Source organism: Saccopteryx bilineata, chromosome 6, assembly GCF_036850765.1.
Source record: "Saccopteryx bilineata isolate mSacBil1 chromosome 6, mSacBil1_pri_phased_curated, whole genome shotgun sequence".
Lineage (NCBI taxonomy): Eukaryota > Metazoa > Chordata > Mammalia > Chiroptera > Emballonuridae > Saccopteryx > Saccopteryx bilineata.
Window position 1 is genome coordinate 134,156,679 of NC_089495.1, and position 10,799 is coordinate 134,167,477.

At 43.6% G+C, this 10,799-nt stretch overlaps 1 pseudogene; it reads left to right on the forward strand.

The window, feature by feature from the left end:
- Nucleotides 1-5,043: 5,043 nt before the first annotated feature.
- On the forward strand, nt 5,044-5,126 carry LOC136309682 (small nucleolar RNA U3; annotated as a pseudogene).
- The last annotated feature ends 5,673 nt before the right edge of the window (nt 5,127-10,799 follow it).

The following is a 10,799-nucleotide window of genomic DNA, read 5'->3' on the forward strand; positions in this document are numbered from 1 at the left end:
TACTTTATGTGCATGTTTGTGTGTGTAAGTTCTCACATTTAAAACATTACTTTGTAACAGATTTTAAAAAGAAATCTTGATACAATGTTTAAAATATTAAAAAAAATTTAGGCCTGACCAGTGGTCACGCAGTGGATAGGGTGTCACTGGGATGCTGAGATCCTGGGCTCAAAACCCCTAGGTTGCTGGTTTGAGCATGGGCTAGCCAGCTTGAGCCCAAGTCACTGGCTTGAGTAAGGGGTCACTGGCTCGGCTGGAGCCTCTCGATCAAGGCATGTATGAGAAGAAATCAATGAACAATTAAAGTAAAGCAACTATGAGTTGATGCTTCTTATCTTTCTCCTTCTCTCTCTCCCATCCTGTCTCTCACTGTCTCTGAAAAATTCTGTTGTTGTTGTTGTTCTACTTTATGCATTCATTGGTTGATTCTTGCATATACCCTGACCAGGGATCAAACCCACAAGTTTGGTGCATTGGGATGATGCTGCAACCCCCTGAGCTACCTGGCTAGGGCTATCAGTGAGATTTAAATTTCAATTGTGTCTGCAAAAGATCCTCATAATCTTGATTCGGTGGAACTGAATTGTTAAGTCTAACTTTCACTAATTTATTCTGCTATACCAATAGCTACCAGTAGTTGAAAATTTAATATATGTCAAATAACGTGTTAGGTACTTTTATCTTTATTACCTTGTGTATATTTCACAATAATACTAAGACATCAGTATACTACTTATTTCCATTTTGTTATTGGGGAAATTGAGGCTTCGACGATTGCCAGGCTTTTCTCAAGGCCATGTAGCAGTTGGTGTCGGGATGCCTTTCCAGACTGTCTGACTCCCAAGACTGTTAAGGCCAGAGACACAAACAATATGTGACACAGTGTTCTCCCTTGTGAAGTCTTAAATACCTTGGAAGGACATAGATAAACACGCTCAAAATGTTAAATAATGGGTGGTAATGTAAGAATCAATGACATTTTATTCTGAGGCAGCAGACAAGATGGGAGTACATTGGTTCATCAGGACTCCACAGAGGAGGATTAGGCTACACTTTGACCACGTGCAGCATTTAGACCAGAAAGCAGAAGGGAACGCTCTCTGGGCTGATAGGCAAGAGTTGGAATCAGCCTGGCCTAAAACCGGAGGGTTGACCAAACATATTTGTCTTGATTCAGAATGTTGGTTTTGAGAAGTGGAAGAAATTTGAATGATATTGATCAAGGGTACAAACTAGAAGCCTGAAAGCTGATGTGCTTGTTATGGCCAACATACCATGCATATGCAACTTTAGAATTTGGAATCTTTTTAAACATGGTGTGCACTATCCTATATCCTTTGCCAGAGATCCTTTCCTCTTATATTCTTGGCCAACTTACACATTATATGACCTGTCTTGGTCTTTGGGGGATTTCATTTAATGACACCTAATGACAACCATGCACACCAGTATGAGTCGTAGCAACTGACAACAGTGTAAAAAGATAACTTTGCAACAACTCCCACAAGACCTGAGTCATAAAAATAATAAAATAATAATATCTTATATTTCCTTAATGATAACTAGATATAAAATATTTTTCTTGATGTTATTTCACGTGCAGTTTAACATCAGATCTTTTTGATACATTTAAGAAATAGGAACTTAGATTTAATGGACATTTCTCTTTAAAGTTCTTAATATTCAGTGTAGATAAACATGTGATCCAGAGAATGAAAAAAAATAACATTGGAGTACAAATCCAGGCTTGTACTAAACACTCAATAAATATTTCGTGAATAATTGAATAAGTTAATGAATAGATAGATGAACTAATGAATGGATAATTGGGAAGACGGTAGGATTTTAGTCAGATTTTTAAGAAGGGTCTTTTTCTTTGAGAAGATGAGAGGCATTCCAGGCTGCTGTGCAGTCTAATGAAGGTGGAGAGCTAAGAACACCAGCACAGAAACTATTCTGATGTGGTTGTCAGGGGCCAGAAGGCGGGAATAAATAGTTCAGAACAGTAAATGGGGGCAAGATCAGAGGAGACCTTAAAACAAGGTCAGCTGGGTTTATAAACAAAGCAACCTTCTGCAAAACAAACAAACAAATAAGCAAATACCTGTCAAGTTGGGGTTGGTTTACTGTAACAGCTAAGCCTCTGAAATGTTACATGATTCTTCCAAAGGGCTTCTAATTGTGGCTAAAATAAGCAGAAGCCTTTCAAACTCTTAAAGTAGCCATTATTTCCTGTGTACTGGGCTGCCTCACCCTGATCCAGTGCACTGTCTTTGACATGAGGAGGAAGAGAAGGTGCTGGTGGGTGTGCAGTGCAGGGGTGACAGTGGTGTGAGCTGACAGCTTCGAGAGGAGGTCCTGCTGGGTGCACATGGATGTAGGCAGTGCCCCTCTGACCACAAAGAGTCTGGGGAGTGTAACTTGCACAAGCCACAGGGGCTGCTGTTGTTAGACACCGCACACTGCCAGACCCATGTGAGCCCAGCTGCCGGGTCCTGACCATGCACAGCCCCAGAGGGGATGCATCCTGCTCTGGCTGCTTCAGTCCCTGTGCTGACTTGGCACTGTTCGCTGGTGGCGCATGCATGGGAGGTGCACAGGTATTGTGCAGAGTCAGTCTTCACAAGGTTTCAGGGGCTTTTATTATCCCAAACATAACTCAGCACAAGTGCCAGGACTCATAGCGGTTATGCCAACCGGTGAATTGACCGCTGATCTTAAAGAGAAAACCTGTGTGGATGGTTAATGTGTGTTTGGGGATTGTCAATGGAGCAAAGCTATCACTTGGGAAACTGCTGATTTATTAGAATCATTGCGATTTCCCCAACAGATTTCTTTAATGCATAAGGGAAACCATGTGTGTATAAAGGAAGAGGATTTGAAGACCAAGCCACACAAAGGGCTGATTTAAGTTGGGGAAATTGCAATCCCAGGACTCTGGCCAGTTTCAGCAATATGCGTTTTCTCAGAATTAGGGAGTTGGAAGTCAGGGGGAAATTGGAATTATGCCATGGAATTACTCCTGTCCCCCCACTGCCATGCACTTGGGTGGGTTTTCCATGCCATTAACAAACTTATCCAAGCAAACAAATACACCAGAATCTTGGACCTTACCATTCTCATGATAAAGTCAAATAACTCAGGAAATGACATAAAGATATGCTGTTGGTCAGATAAAGTAGTTATGAAGAACATCTAATGTAAATCAAGGGTGCCCTGACCTCGGTCATCGTTGCTTGGGACGTGGTGGACATGAACTTTTTATAACTTCGGCCATCAGAAGGTAATAAATTTTGCTTAGTAATGGTGCGTGTGATGGTTGGATAGGCAAATGTGTCCATGTGGCTAAATTAAATGCTACTGTGGTGATTAAGGTCTTACCTTAATACTAGTATCATCCTAGTATTATTTGATTAGATTGTATAATCACCAGGAATCCAATGGGGGAACCATTTTGTTTCTGTGGGATTTTAGGGGCACAGTGAAACTCTATAAATACTTACACAGTCCTTATCTTCCCCATTCTTTTGCACAGTGGTAATGATAAAACCAATCCTGAAGAATTCTTTGGTTAGTTTACGTCAAGCCAGAGATTCATGGTGGCCCAGAGTACTGCTATTGGTTATATTAAAATAAGGTCAACTCCTTCCAGCAAGCAAGCTATTTTTCCCCGTGAGTCAATGTTTAGAGAGCTATCAATTTAGAATTTAAGCCCTCTTCTTCTTCTTTTTTTTTTTTTTTGTATTTTTCTGAAGCTGGAAACTGGGAGAGACAGTCTGACAGACTCCCGCATGCGCCCCACCGCGATCCACCTGGCACGCCCACCAGGGGGCGACGCTCTGCCCCTCCGGGGCATCGCTCTGTCACGACCAGGGCCACTCTAGCGCCTGGGGCAGAGGCCAAGGAGCCATCCCCAGCGCCCGGGCCATCTTCGCTCCAATGGAGCCTTGGCTGCGGGAGGGGAAGAGAGAGACAGAGAGGAAGGAGAGGGGGAGGGGTGGAGAAGCAGATGGGCGCTTCTTCTGTGTGCCCTGGCCGGGAATCGAACCCGGGACTTCTGCACGCCAGGCCGACGCTCTACCACTGAGCCAACCGGACAGGGCCTAAGCCCTCTTCTTACCTGGTATAACAAAAATGAATTTGTTTGTTTTCCTAGGCTCCTGATGCCATCATGTGGCCAAATGCTAGACATTCACCCCCAAGGAGATGGTCCAGTATCAACCAGGAGAAGGAAGGGCAGTGTCGACACAAGCCCTTCCAGGTGGTGCTGGTAACTCACAGTGAAGGAGAGGTGGAGCTTTGTCACAAGGTTCACACCTGGGCTGAGTGGCTCTAAGTCCACTGGAGGTTAAATTTATCAGGCAGTATCTTCAGGTCCAGTACGCATAACTGGGAATAATCTTTAGGTACTCTAAACCTATGCACTATAGTTTTTGAAAATATTGAACATACAGTATTTAGTTTTAAAATTCATAAAAATAAAAATAAAATACATTACAAATTATGAATGTTTAAAAACTAGAAAGCAATATTGACAACAGTTTACAGCAACATAATTTTAAACTATTAAAAAGTTTATATTTTTTGGCTTATTAATTTCATGTTATAGCCTGACCAGGCGGTGGCGCAGTGGACAGAGCGTCGGACTGGGATGTGGAAGACCCAGGTTCGAGACCCCAAGGTTGCCAGCTTGAGCACGGGCTCAACTGGTTTGAGCAAAAGCTCACCAGCTTGAGCCCAAAGTCACTGGCTCGAGCAAGAGGTTACTCGGTTTGCTGAAGGCCCGCGGTCAAGGCACATATGAGAAAGCAATCAATGAACAACTAAGGTGTTGCAATGCACAACGAAAACCTAATGATTGATGCTTCTCATCTCTCCGTTCCTGTCTATCTCTCTCTCTCTCTCCCTCTGTCTCTAAAAAAAATAAATTTTTAAATTTTTAAAAAAAATTTTAAAAAATTATTAATTTCATGTTACAAAATTTCCCTGAATTAAATGGTCAGATTTACATAAGTGTATTTATATGAAGCTACATGCTATAGAAAGACCATACTTTCAGGGATCATTTCTGTAGTTCGTTACATGATAAAGAAATAATAGAGTTATTAACTTGACCAGGTGGTGGTGCAGTGGATAAAGCATCGACTTGGGGTGTTGAGGACCCAGGTTCAAAACCCTGAGGTCACCAGCTTGAGTGCAGGGTTGCTGGCTTGAGCATGACATCATAGACGTGGCCCCATGGTCGTTGGCTTGACCCCAATTGTCACTAAATTGAGCAAAGGTCACTGGCTCAGCTGGAGCCCCCCATCCCCACCCATCAAGGCACATATGAGAAGTAATCAATGAACAACTAAAGTGACATAACTACGAGTTGATGCTTCTCCTTTCTCTCCTCTCTCTCTCTCTCTAAAAAGAAAAAATGTGAGTCTGCATTTTGGGAGGGTGACTATTGTGTTCTTTATTTATGTTTTTAATTCCAAATATTTAAAGAGAGAAAGATTAATGTTTTAGGCAAAATATACATTATATTTTTCAACTCCACCTGGGTTTAGAAATAAGATGTTTTACCCACCATTAACAATTCTTCCAAAAGAAGAGGTTTTTTTATTTTATTTTATTTTTTTATAGTAAGCGAGAGAGAGACAGACAGGGACAGCACGAGGGGTCTGGGGGGAACCCGTGACCCAAAGCAGCGGCCAGTGTGCAGGTTGCAGGCCCCGGGGAGCGCAGAGACTCCAGGGCGGGGCTGGCGCTGAAACTGCAGGACTGGTGTGATCGGAACACGGCCCAGCCTGTGGCAGACGGTGACATGACTTACCAGGTCAGCATTTCACTGATCCTGAGCACTGGGCCGTAGCCATGGGGCTCTGCAGGTGGCCAACCTGCAAGAACTCTGGACGGAGCGGCTCTCCCGGCCAAGCCTAAAGCAAGTGTAAGGAAGCGCTCAGTAACGTCACTCAACGTGGAAGCCGATGCCAGAAAAATGGAGAAAATAATTAATTTTTCTAACATGGTCGTTAGAGCATGAGAAATAACTTCCAAGTAGATAAAGGCTTTGTGATCATTCTGGAGAAAATGAAATAAAGCTATAGGACAGTGAATGACACGGGGACCGGTGATAGTTTCTCCTGTTCTTTTTATCTGGAGTCAGAAAGGTGGCTTCCCGAGGAAGTGCCCCTGAGGCAGGACAGCCTAGTGCAGCAGGCAGCCGCGTGGAGGTCTGCAGGGAAGTGTTCAGGATGAATCAGCATTTGAGGAAAAATAGACCATATGAGGCAGGGAGGGGACCCACTTGGAAACAGAATAGTCCAAGTGAAAAGAGACGGTGGCTTCCACAGGGCACCCAGTGACACAGAGAGACGGGGTCATATTCCGGTTAGGCTTCAGACGAGGAGCCAGAGGCCTCTTGAGAGACGGATATGGAGCACACAGAGGAGTCTGCAGCTCAGTGCTCAGGTCTGGGCAGCGAGGAGTATGCACAGGGATTAAATTGAACTTGGTTGGCTCACGCAGGCGGGGCCGGGGAATCAGCAGTTATCTCAGACTCCCGTAGAGTCAGATGTTTTCTCTTTTGATTTTCATTGCTAGGTCCATCGCTACAGGAAATGCTGAGAGTTGAGGCAGAAGGAAAAGTGGTCAGAACCAAACACGAAGAAAACAAATGGAAAGTTTAATTTGGGCAAAATAGCATCCCAAAGAAACATTACTTTCTCATAAAACTATAAATAAGGACACCCACTAAATTAGGCAGATGTGTATAAAAGTTGAAACATACTTTTAATTTGCAGTAAGCATTTTGCCCAAATACTATGCCGACATAACGCCCTGCTTTCACATTGCTTGCTCACATGGTCACTCTGCACGCCACCTTCACACCAGGAGAGAGGGACCCAAGGACGGCAGGGTCCCCTTCGTGAAGAAGAAGCTGTGATGAATGGCCCCGTGCCCACAGGACGCCCTCCACAGCCACCTGTCCTGCTCTGTACCCCCAGCCCGTGGGAAACAGCCTTAATTAACCTTGATGCCCAGTGAGAACGGAGAGACCCGAGCAGGAGGCCAGGAAGCCGCTAGAGGGCGTTGGAACTCAGGCTTCCCCTGCTCCTGTGCGACGGGGCTGCGCTCCTCGTGCAGATGTTCTCTTCCGACCTGTGAGTGTGGGCTTTTGCTGCCTTCCTTAACCTTGACCCTCTTTTGCAAGCAGTTTCTTCATCACACTCTTCTCAGCGACCCCCAGAGGCTGTGCCATGAGCTCTGGGGTCACACTCTCTCACCCAGGACTTAGGAACTGCTGTGATGAGTGACCCACCAGCATGTGCAGTATGAGGCTGCCGTCTCTCCCCTGCTCCTGCCCTGCTTCTCACAGAGGCTGGGGTGTGCTTCCTTGGTGAACTCTCACATCATTTCTGTCATTTTTCTCTCCTGTTCCACCAAACTCCCTCTGTCACTCAGCACTAACGGAACCCATGTTCTAAAACTCATCAAACTGCAACACAGAAAAAAAAGTTTGTTATGAATTAAGACAGTAACAGTACAAAATTTACAACTTAATGATGATGAGAAAAACATTCTGATCAAAGGAAACTCCTCTGGACAGTAAATTTGTTATTCCTTCTTAATTCTTTGGCTTTCCAAAATCTTTATCCAATAGGACTTTGTGGAGTGTGTGTGTGGGGGGGGGGGGGAGGGGGTTCTCAATGCTGTTGTAGGCCTTTGGCTAGTCACAGTAGTAACTCAAAATTTGCTTTGTGCAAGGATATTAAACTTTCTTTCCATGACAGATGCAGAGGAAATTTGGAAGATATGTTTTCCTCCCTGCCCTTGCTGCCTCGGGAATCCTCACTCTCCTGGAACATCCACAAGGGATGATGAAGTCTTCCCTTCTGTTTCTAGTGCGTCACACATTTTCAGTGCATTATTCCCCAACCATGATGGGTGGCGTTGAATGTTACAGTCAAATCTGAAAACAGCTACACAGCCACAAACTAAACTTTTAGTTTCATGGTTTCTGCCTGATTTCGACACATTTCCACGTGGATTAGATGTTGATGATAGAGTTGAATATTTGATCCTTCAGAAGCGTTACATAGTTACATTCTTCTAGTGGTGGGGGCGGGGGTGGGGTGAGGTGGGAACTTGGGGGCATGCAGGTGTCCAAAGACTTGAATGCAGTCACATAGAAAAAGCATATGGACATACACCTGTGGCTTCTGGGGGTAAAGTCACACAGATGCATGTCCGGGGAGCCCAATCAACGTCTCACACAGAGAACTTCCTAATAATAGGGTTTAACAGAGGCCATGAGCTGCCTCAACAGGGTGTCTTGTCCCTTTGAATTGCTTTGGGAAAGCCTGAGAGGGGGGCGGAAAAGAGGATTTCAACCTGACTCCCTCCAGTACATACTGGACTCTCAGTCACACAGCACTGAACTTTGCTTAGAGACAGAAGAAAAAGCCACATGGCGTGTGTGATGGTGTCTGTTACATCAATGGTGACAGAGCATTGCCTACTGTATAGAAACTCTAAAGGAAATTTCTTATCGTTTTTACTACCCAGGAAATATGTTTTTCTAAATGAAAGCCCACACATTTTAGAATTAAAACACAAGTTTTATAGTTCATGAGCTCTAACACTGAAATATTTTCCAGACTTTAAGAATTTATGGTTTACTTAAATCTAAAATTTAAATCAAACAATTCTATTCCAGAAATACTATCAAAAGAATGAAAAGACAAGCCACAGCCTGGGAGAAACTATTTGCAAACATATATGATAAAGGACTTGTATGCACAATATACAAAGAACTCTTAAAATGACAATAAGAAAACAAACTACCTAATTAAAAGCGGGCAGAAGACCTGAACAGAACATCTCACCAAAAATACACAGAGATACACAGATGACAAACACATGAAAAGAAACTCAATATCATATGTCATCAGGAAAAGGTAAATTAAAACAGTAATTTCCTACCACTACACAGAAAGGCTAGAACCCAGGACACTGGCATCACCAAGTGCAGGCGAGGACATGGAGCAGCAGAAACCCTCAGCGACCCTGGTAGGAATGCAGCATGGTGCAGCCGCTTTGGAATGAAGAGTTTGGCACTTTCTTATAAAGCAAATGTAGTCTTGTCATATGACTGAGCAATTGTGCTCATATTTAACCAAGTGAATTGGAAAGTTATGTTTACACTAAAACCTTCACTCAAATGTTTCAGAAACTTTATTCATAAAATTTCCCCAAATTGAAACAACCAAGATGTCCTTCAACAGATGAACAGGTAAGCAAAGTGTGGTGCACCCACGACAGAACTCTGTTCAGCAACAAAATACACCATCAGCCATGAAAGGATGTGGAGGGACCTGAAATGCGTACGATTGGCCAAGCAACACATTGTGTGGTTCCAACTCTGTGATATTCTGGAGAAAGCAACACTATGGAGACCAAAAGATGATTAGTGGTTGCTAGGGGACTGTGGTCAAAATAAAATTGTCTAAATATTCTCTTCAGGGGTAAATATGTGTGTGGAGATGGCAGGAGCACTTTATTCCACGGTTTGCAAAAATCTTTGGGTTTAATCAGCAACATCAGCTTATTTATTTCATTGGTGCTACACTTTATCACACACTTGACATGATTTTTCAATTTATTATTACAATTGTAATGGCCAATGTTAGAGATTTAATTATTAGAGAAATGGCTAATTCACAATTCTTCCCACTCTCCATCCCATTTCCCAAAGACTAAGACATGTTTCTGTATCTAACACACATATACACACACATAGACACACCTGCACAGAGAGGCTTTCAGGGGATAAAAGGGAAAAGGGGAATTTGCTTGTATGACTCTTACCAAGGTCTTTCCTGGGGAACTCTGGGAACATCTAAGGCAGGGGTCGGGAATCTTTTTGGCTGAGAGAGCCATGAACGCCACGTATTTTAAAATGTAATTCCATGACAGCCATACAACGACCCATGTACGTTATGCATTATCCAATAAAAATTTGGTGTTATCCCGGAGGACAGCTGTGATTGGCTCCAGCCACCTGCAACCATGAACATGAGCGGTAGGAAATGAATGGATTGTAATACATGAGAATGTTTTATATTTTTAACATTATTTTTTTTTATTAAAGATTTGTCTGCGAGCCAGATGAAGCCATCAAAAGAGCCACATCTGGCTCATGAGCCATAGGTTCCTAACCCCTGATCGAAGGCATTAAGCTGGGGAAAGAAATGGTTTGGGTTGGTGCTTCCCAGAAGAAGAGTGAGCTGATCACCAGTCAGATACAAATGGGTTTGTGTGCTAAGAGTCCAGGGTATGACCGCTGTGAAGTCCTATAAGAACCTCCCTCCCACAGGACCAAAGCACACCTCCCCATCCTCCACTGTACCCACCCACCCCCGTGAAGGACCAGCACTTGGAGTCATAGCAAAGGAGTGAGACAACAATCAGGAGGTGGATGAACAGAGCTTGGCCACAGGTCCAGTGTTCTGGTCTAGAACATGAGGAGGAACCTGTGAGAACTGGAGCTTTCCACATTGTAACATGTGGGTATTTCTGTTAGATAAAATTTGACTTTCAAATAAGACATATGATCCTCTTGCCCCTGGATGTGATGGGATAGTTAACGGTTAAATCCAGACGTTCTTCATCCTGAGCCCTATTAACTGGACGTTCCCCACCAGTGAGCTGGTGCTTGCATGTCCCAGTGAGAGAGTCATCCTATAAGTGCAGCACATATACTGTGAGATGTGTCCTAAAGAAGCATGCTCAATTATTTTAGACAGAATTTA